This window comes from Podarcis erhardii (assembly GCF_964252035.2).
Source record: "Podarcis erhardii genome assembly, chromosome: 1".
Classification (NCBI taxonomy): domain Eukaryota; kingdom Metazoa; phylum Chordata; class Lepidosauria; order Squamata; family Lacertidae; genus Podarcis; species Podarcis erhardii.
In genome coordinates this window covers 58,151,205-58,160,382 of record NC_138497.1, presented here as the reverse complement: position 1 = coordinate 58,160,382, position 9,178 = coordinate 58,151,205, and positions in this window count along the sequence as shown.

Here is a 9,178-nt window from a genome sequence, read left to right as displayed (position 1 = left end):
ATTGTGATTTACACATTCTGCAAAATATTTGAAAACCTGTCCAAAATTGAATGTAAATCATGTGCAATAGACTCTTCCTATCCCTAATCAGCCTGGATGACTTTTTCATCAATTTAATAGAGCCATATAGCCCTTAGGAAGATATTATTCTACTGCTAGTAGGACAAAATATATTATGCCTGTGTATCTAAATATCTATGTGACAGCTGATTTTCCAGATAACCCACTATATAAATACAGCATGGATGCTGACTTTAAGAAAGGTATAATTCAGTCAGAGAAGCAGGTCTGATTACAACTCCAGGACCATTAATTAAATCACTTCTCTTCTTCGTTCTGTGGGGGGGGGGGGATGCAATTTTCAGCAATCCCCCTCCTTGCAGAACCCTGCAGAACCCTCTAAATATGCTCCAGCGATTTGAGGGAGCTTCTGGAGCAGATTTAGAGAGAGCACAGGAAACTGCAGGGGAGAGGAGGACTGCTGGAGATTGCCTCTCTGAAGGGTTCTTCTCAAGGGTTCCCTTCCATTTGTGGACAGTCACTGATGGGTATCCCCCAGACAGTAGTTTGGTTCTTATAATAGGTGTACAGTGGTACCTCGGGTTAAGAACTTAATTTGTTCTGGAGGTCTGTTATTAACCTGAAACTGTTCTTAACCTGAAGCACCACTTTAGCTAATGGGGCCTCCTGCTGCCGCTGCACCGCGACTGCATGATTTCTGTTCTCATCCTGAAGCAAAGTTCTTAACCTGAGGTAATATTTCTGGGTTAGCGGAGTCTGTAACCTAAAGCATCTGTAGCTTGAAATGTATGTAACCCAAGGTACTACTGTAATAGGAAATCAAAGGAAAAATTGCATTTCTTCCCAACAAAGCGGGGTCGGTTGTGCTTATGAAATTCTAAGTTGCCATGTTTGTCTTGATAATTAAAGGGGGGTTAAAATATGTAAATATATTTAAATGACTAAACATTAGGAAGGACTTTCAACAGTGGAAAGGACTACCCTGCAAGGTGATGGACTTGCCATCCTTGGAGGTTTTTAAACAGAGGTTGGATTGCCATCTGTCAGGGATTCTTCAGCCGTGATTCCTGCCTTGCAAGGGGTTGGACTAGATGACCCTGAGGGTACCTTCCAACTCTACAGCTATGTTTCTATGATTCATAGAATCATTTGTAGATAGATTCTATGGAATTAATTAATGGATCACATGAAAAAGTAGGGGACCAATCAATTGAAACACTTTAATTGTTTGACATTGTAAAAACAAAGAAACAGGGGAGTGGTATATATGCACACTTTCTGCAATGCCCCAGGGAAACATTGCTATTGTCTTTGTTGGGGCCTGTTCTTGAGTTCCTTTTCATTTTTTCTTGATCCTATTAGCAAGGCAGTCAAGGGAGTCTGTCCTCTCTAACTGCCACATTCACCTCCCCAATTTCCCCTTTTAACCCTGCCCCTATCGCTGATCTTGCCTGTGTTTGAACATACCACACAAATCTGAAAAAAGATTCCCAAGAATTCATGAGTTGGATGTCTGGCATGCCACAGTTGGGACTGTAATGGAGGGGGTTTCAAATTGCACTTGCTTTACTCCCTAATTCTAAACCTAGTGATGGATCTTTCCATTCTGTGCTCCCCTCTGAGCAAAATTCAGAATGCAACAACAACTGAGAATCTCTGTTTCTCAGTGGAAAGAAGTGTCATCAAGTCAGAGGCAGCCGTTTGGTAAACTGGTAGAAGTTCACATTATGGCCATGTTTATTCTGCTCCGAAGTATTCATGTGTGTCAGGGGCTCAGGAGCTGAGGCACAGGGAAGATGGGAGATGGAGAGCGAGGGGGAGGAATCCGAAGGGAGCGTAGGAGGGGACAGTGGTCCGAGGGATTCCATGAGCCTCTCCAGCGAATCGGAAGATTCACAGAAGGGAGCGCCAGTGGCCAGGGGCAGGGGGGTCCCAAGGGGAACGCCCCAGGAGCAAGGGGGCAGCAGGGACTCCCAGAGCAGTAGTTGGAAATCAGGACCTGCTTCCCCACCAGAGCAGAGTGGGGGGGAAGAGTCCCAGGCATCGGGGCCAGTGCTTTCCCCACCAGGGAGAGGAGACGAGGGAGAGTCTACCACGCCTCCCTCGGAGAGTCGGACAACGGAAGGGAGGTCAGATCCGGCCAGTGTCACGGAAGAGGGAAGGAGTGATAGAAGTAGTGTAACGGTTAGGAGAAAGGTCACTGGGTTGGCGCGAGAAGCAAGTTCAAATGTACAGGAGCGCGGGACAGCAGAGAGTGAGGATTGGGAACCGGGTCCTAAAGCACGCCGGAGGCAGGGGGAGGAGCTAAGCGACTCAGCGTTGGAAGAGTCCAGAAAGGGCAATGCCCCAGAGGGCAGGAGGACCCAGAGGAGAAGAGAGCAGCGCAGGAGGTGAAGCAGGGCTAGGATCTTAAACTGGTGTGGAAGGGGCGGAGACTCAGACGGGCCTTCGCCGATCTAGAGTCTAGACGTAGGGCTGCACGCTCTGGCTTTGAAATGGAAATTAAACTTCAATAAAGACTTTTGTACATAACATCAGCCTGGCGTTGGTCCTCTGTGAGCTGGGACCTAGAGGCAGCTCTGACAATGTGAAAAAAGGGGAAAACTGTTTTAATGTGCATTATGTTTTGAAGTACTGTTCTAAAGATACCACATTTCACACTTGAAACCAACAGATTGTATCCAAAGCAGTGTTAAGTACTGTACCCTCAGTGCAAAGATTTCCATTTGAACAATGAGACTTTCCTCACCTTCCTTTTCATTGCACCCCCTAATTCTATTCTAGGGGTTCCCCCAACCTTCTGGAGCAGAGTTGGGGCAGGTGAGGAGTATGTGCGGTGTAAGGAGAGGGAGGAATGTCTTGTTGCATAAGCAGAAATCCTTGTGCTGGTGGGACGTGTTTGAGGGTTTCTTTGCACATGATTCTCTTTTGTTATACTGCATAATATTCCATGTGGCCATAAGCAATGTATGCTACAGGTTGAAATGCTAACTTTTCATTAATGAATCACATTGCTGATGTCCCAAGGTATGGCATAAAGGTGTGTAAGGCTACCATGGGTGCTGAATCTAAGCAGACCTGAGTCAAGCCAGTGCTTGGATGCCATGTGTACACTTGCCTTGGGTTTCATAACAGAAGAAAGGTGAGATGTAAGAAAATAAAGAAAAAAATAAAATAAATGTGCAATGTCCCCCAAATTGTATGCATTATAAATTGTGCAGATGTTGTAAATTGTATGAATGAAGCTGAATATTGGAAGATTAGGGAAAGACAAAAGAAAGTCTTCATTCACACAGTAAAACTGTGGAATTTGCTCCTACAACTTGGTGGCTTTGAAAGAGGGTTTGACAGATTCATGGTGGATGAGGCCATTCATGGCTTCCAATCACAATGACTATGTTCTACCTCCACTGTCAGAGCCAGGAAGCCTCTGAATACCTGAATACCAGGAGAGATCATCAATGGGTTTGGGCTGGGTGTCCATCAATATGCAGATGATACCCAGCTCCACCTCTCTTTCAAATCAGGACCAGTGAAGGTGGTGAAGGTCTGTGTGACTGTCTGGAGGCGGTTGGAGGATGGATGGCGGCTAACAGATTGAGGTTGAATCCTGACAAGACAGAAGTACTGTTTTTGGGGGACAGGAGGAGGGCGGGTGTGGAGGACTCCCTGGTCCTGAATGGGGTAACTGCCCCTGAAGGACCAGGTATGCAGCCTGGGAGTCATTTTGGACTCACAGCTGTCCATGGAGGCACAGGTCAATTCTGTGTTTATCAGCTCCATCTGGTACGCTGGCTGAGACCCTACCTGCCTGCAGACTGTCTCACCAGAGTGGTGCACGCTCTGGTTATTTCTCGCTTGGACTACTTCAATGCGCTCTATGTGGGGCTACCTTTGAAGGTGACCCAGAAAGTACAACTAATCCAGAATGCGGCAGCTAGACTGGTGACTGGGAGTAGCCTCCGAGACCACATAACACCAGTCTTGAAAGACCTACATTGGCTCCCAGTACGTTTCCGAGCACAATTCAAAGTGTTGGTGCTGACCTTTAAAGCCCTAAACGGCCTCAGTCCAATATATCTGAAGGAGCGTCTCCACCCCCATGGTTCTACCCAGACACTGAGGTCCAGCACTGAGGGCCTTCTGGCGGTTCCCTCACTGTGAGAAGCCAAGTTACAGGGAACCAGGCAGAGGGCCTTCTCGGTAGTGGCGCTCGCCCTGTGGAATGCCCACCCACCAGATGTCAAAGAGAACAACAACTACCAGACTTTTAGAAGACATCTGAAGGCAGCCCTGTTTAGGGAAGCTTTTAATGTTTGATGCATTACTGTATTTTAATATTTTGTTGGAAGCCTCCCAGAGTGGCTGGGGAAGCCCGGCCAGATGGGCGGGGTATACTTAAAAATTATTATTATTATTATTATTATTATTATTATTATTATTATTACTGTAAATCGCACATGTAGAGAGTGCTATTTCACTTAGGTCCTACTTTTGGGCTTCCCATAGGCATCAGGCTGGCCGCTGTGAGAACAGGATGCTGGACTAGATGGGCCATTGGCCTGATGCAGTAGAACTCTTCTTAGATTTGTTTGGTGCATATGCTTCAGTCTGTCACTGAAATTGCTAGGATTCAATAGAGCTTAACTTCAGCTGCAAATATGCCTATTGTTGCTAAGCCAGAGTACGGTGATTTGTCGGGGTTTAAATTAAACTATGTATTTGAATAGTTTTAACTAGAAAAAATAAATAAATTACTACCCTATTTTAGCAACTTTCTACGTTGATTAAAAATGCAGCTCAGTTTTCAACTAACTCAACCTGATGGTCCAAGTCAGTGAATCGGTCTCATCTGTTATTTTCTCAGTTTATGACCCACTATTACTTTTTATCTCTGCAAGTCATCTAAGTGGCTCCAAGGAGGCAATGATATATATTATACGGGCTGGAAGATGTAGTGGTGAAACAACAGTAAAACCAGAAATGGCAGCAGGTTTCTAACACATTCAGAGGGCTGAAAGACCAAATGCTTAATTATAGTCGGCACATTGCAATATGTATTAATGCTTGTTCAGTTCATTCATGAGATCTTTCCATTAAAAGTTCATGCTGCAAGCAACCATTTATGCTGTGATCTAGCAACAATATACAGAAACATATGTCCATGCGCAGATGCTTGAACAAGTGAAACACAAAAAACTGTGCTGCAGGTAAAAAAAACCCTTCACAGACTAATCAGCCCATAGATATTCTAATGTGGGCAAATTTACAGCTTGTTTGAATATTCAGGGGGAAGGAAAGCCTATCTCAAAGTGATAGACTGAAAGCTAACATAGATGTTACAGCTCTCTTACTGTGACTTGGCATCAGAAAGTCTGGCAGATCACTTGCTTGAAAAATGCTCCATACTCTGAAGGTGATAAGAGGCAAGTGGGGAGCGGGGGGGGGGGGAGGAGGACACATTTACAGTGGATGGGTTTTGTTTTATTGCATACAAGCAACAGCCATTTTATGCTTGTCTAATATGTGTGCAACCATGTGCATGCACATTGGCCCAAACCCAGAGGTGATCCCGAAACATCACAAAAATATTACAAAATGGGAGGGGGGGAATGGGGCGGAACAGATTGGGGTGATGATGTGGGCAAGGGGTCAGAACATATCACCCGCGCAAATTGGTCAATGCCTATATATGAATACAATAGACACCATAGATGTTCCGGCAGCTTATATTTTGTTGTTGTTTTTGATGGTCCGATAGCTGATTGTATATTCTTTCTTCTATTTTCTTGGATCCTGATCTGTGGATCCAAGTAACGTATGCACTTAAGTTTATCTTGATTTTACTGTGATTTGAGCTGTGTTTTAATCAATTGTTTGATTGTGTGTTTTTAATGTACTGGCCGGGGAGGGCGGGGTATAAATACATATTATTATTATTATTATTATTATTATTATTATTATTATTATTATTATATTTTGCTGACACCAATGTTGTGTAGACGCTGCCAAAACATGCTTGTATGAGGATCACCCATCCCATAAACACCTGACTGGATGAATTACCCTATGCTAGTTGAGCTTGATTTCCATTGATTTTTAAGGCACAGCTAGCTCCTTCCCTTTATTTCCGGGGCACTAATTTACAGTGAAATCCTTCAAGGAGCAACCGGTGTGGTGTAATTGGACTATGAAGCTGTCCTACCAACAGGGGTGTCACTGACACTTAGCAGGACAGTGCAGGGACAAGACAGTGTGGAGACGAGGTTAGGGCAGTGCGATCACACTGCTGATAGTGTGGGATGAGCTCTGCTGCTGTGTCTGCACTACCCTAGACCCACGACTGCCCTGCCCCACTTGAATAAGTATCAGCGATGCTACTATTGAGAGGCTCACTCTGTGGTGTTACCATACCAGCCTCTCCCAAATCCTATGTGTGTCTGCTCCGGAGTAAGTTCTACTGAGTTCAGTGGAACTTGCTTTCAGGTAAGAGGATATAGGATTGCAGACAACTAGATCCAACTGCCTGTGCAATTTGATAACCTGTAACATTATACATACATAAAATACACAAATACATCTTACATAGGTGGGGATCTGTTTACAGAAATCAATGCAGACTTCTTAAATGTTAGCAGGGAATGAACTGGCTTTGAAACCCAACATGACAGACAGTGTATAATCAGTCTGGCCTCTAAGCGATGTATGATTGAATAGCCCCCTATAGCAGCCTCATTTTCTTCTTGTTCTTACATGAGTTCTGCAAGGTCCTCTGACATACGTTTAGTCAATTTCTATAAAATATGGGAGTTACTAATTTTTAACTCAAGGCTAATCATTTGGGCTACATGTTCTTTAGGCTGTGCATACAATACCTACTTAAAACACAGCCAGGTCTTTCTTCTTTTCAATTCAGATGAAAGCTGTGGGGTTTTTTGGGAGAGGAGAAATGCAGTATTTTATAAAGAATGACTACATAGATGTGGATTGTGGCTAACATCATGTGTACTCCACTTCCCAAACCAGTGGTGGGTAAGTACTGGATTCCGAGTAAACAGGGTCGTGTACACAGCCTTAGTCTTTATATCCTACAGGCAGAAAAAGTTACAATGATCTGAAATACAGATTTCTTATCAAAGCTGGCATAAATGGGAAGAATAAAGCTGATAGTTGTCACCACCACCTGTTAAGAGCCATTTTTGGCAAATACTTCCAGTGTAAATAATGCTAACCGCAAAGACTGCTACCTATTTAAATAATATCAAATGGTCAGTTCCAGGATTTAAACTAGAATTTCTTGTTAAATTACTTGTTGATTACTTTTGCTGAACTAGTTTTGTGGATTTTCTGGGTGATTTTCTGGTTACTTTTATAATGTTATTCTATGCTGCTTAGAGACTATGGTGTTCAGTGGTATGCAAACTGTTTGATTGATTGATTGATTAATTAATTAATTAATAATTAAGAGTATGTGTAAAATTAAGACCACCCAAAGAAGGTATCACGTTGTTTATGACTATAGCACCAGGCAAAATGCAGTAGCATCAACCATGTGTCTCTCTTCATGACACGTATTAACAGAGGGTGTGACTCACTGGCTAACTGTATATATATGCTTTCCAAATGGTACAAAATAATGAGTAAATTATTATTAAGACTATTGTTATGTATGGGATCCCCAACAACTTGGGGCCCATGGGTTGGAGGAGGAAGGGAAAAAATGTAGGATCCAGAGCCTAGGGCAGGTTGAGAGGGAGGAAGAAAAAAAAGAGAGGATTTCTTCTTCTTTGGTGATCACTCGTAGCCAAGTAAGATTGTCTTTCATGAACACAGTCTTAACAGTTACAGATAGGTAGCCGTGTTGGTCTGCCATAGTCAAAACAAAACAAATTCCTTCCAGTAGCACCTTAAAGACCAACTAAGTCAGTTCTTGGTATGAGCTTTCGTGTGCATGCACACGAAAGCTCATACCAAGAACTGACTTAGTTGGTCTTTAAGGTGCTACTGGAAGGAATTTGTTTTGTTTTGACAGTCTTAACAGTGAGTCTGTGAGTGACTGTGGAGACCAATTCTGGATCCACATGTCCTTCCACAGTAGGGACATAAGTTTCTGGACAGCAGTTGATCATGGTGAGGGTTTGCCAAGCATTCCTTCCTCTTAGTACGTTTCTCCTTTTCGTCCTGAGTTCGTGTTTCTTCAAGGTCCATGACACCTTTGGTAAAGGCAGTTCTTCAGTTGGAGCGCTTATAAGCAAGTGTTCCCCAGTTATCAGTGCTTATACCACATTTTTTTAGATTTGCCTTGAGAGCATCTTTAAACCTCTTTTGTTGTCCACCGGTATTTCGCTTTCCATTCTTAAGTTGGGAATAGAATAGTTGCTTTGGAAGATGTTAATCAGGCATCCAAACAACATGACCAATCCAACAAAGTTGATGTTGAAGTCATTGCTTCGACACTGGTGATTTTTGCTTCCAGTTCACTGGCATTAGTTTGCCTGTCTTCCCAAATGAGCCTGGCAGAGACTAAGGGTTTTCATGTGTGTATAGTATTAATTTTCTCTAGAGATCATTTGGGGGAATTAATGGACTTACTTAGTGTGAAATGGATGTTCTGTTGATGCAGAATGTGTGTGTTCAAAGGAGTGGCTTAGCGTTTGGGGGCTCACATACCCTGCCTTTGCCTAATTTTCTTTTTAGCCTCACTAGTTTGAAGTGGATGTTTACTTTCCGTGTTAAAGATTGTTCACATTCCCACAGCCACTGTTTCATAACAAGCTATGTTGCCAGGGGTCTACCTTGCCATTGGTGAAGTTGGCCTCTGCCAAGGGCGCAGCTCCAGAGGCACGTGAAAACTGTGCCACTGGTGAGTGTGTGCATGGGTGGAAGGGGCGTGTGAATCCACCCTCCCTCTCCATCTCCAACCTGGCCTGAGGCCAGGGCCATAGCCAAGGCTCCCCTATGGATCATCATTGCTCCTGCCAGATCCCTGCCCCAGGCAGGAGTAGGAGCAGGAGGTCTCCAATGTGGCTGTCTTTGCAGTAACCTGAGAGGTGGCAGCACCAGGTGCCAGCATTGCACCTCTCAGCCTCTGGGGAACTAGTCCCGCTGAAGTGCAAGAATGATGGAGTCTTGAAGAGGAGATGGGGAAGCCGAGTTT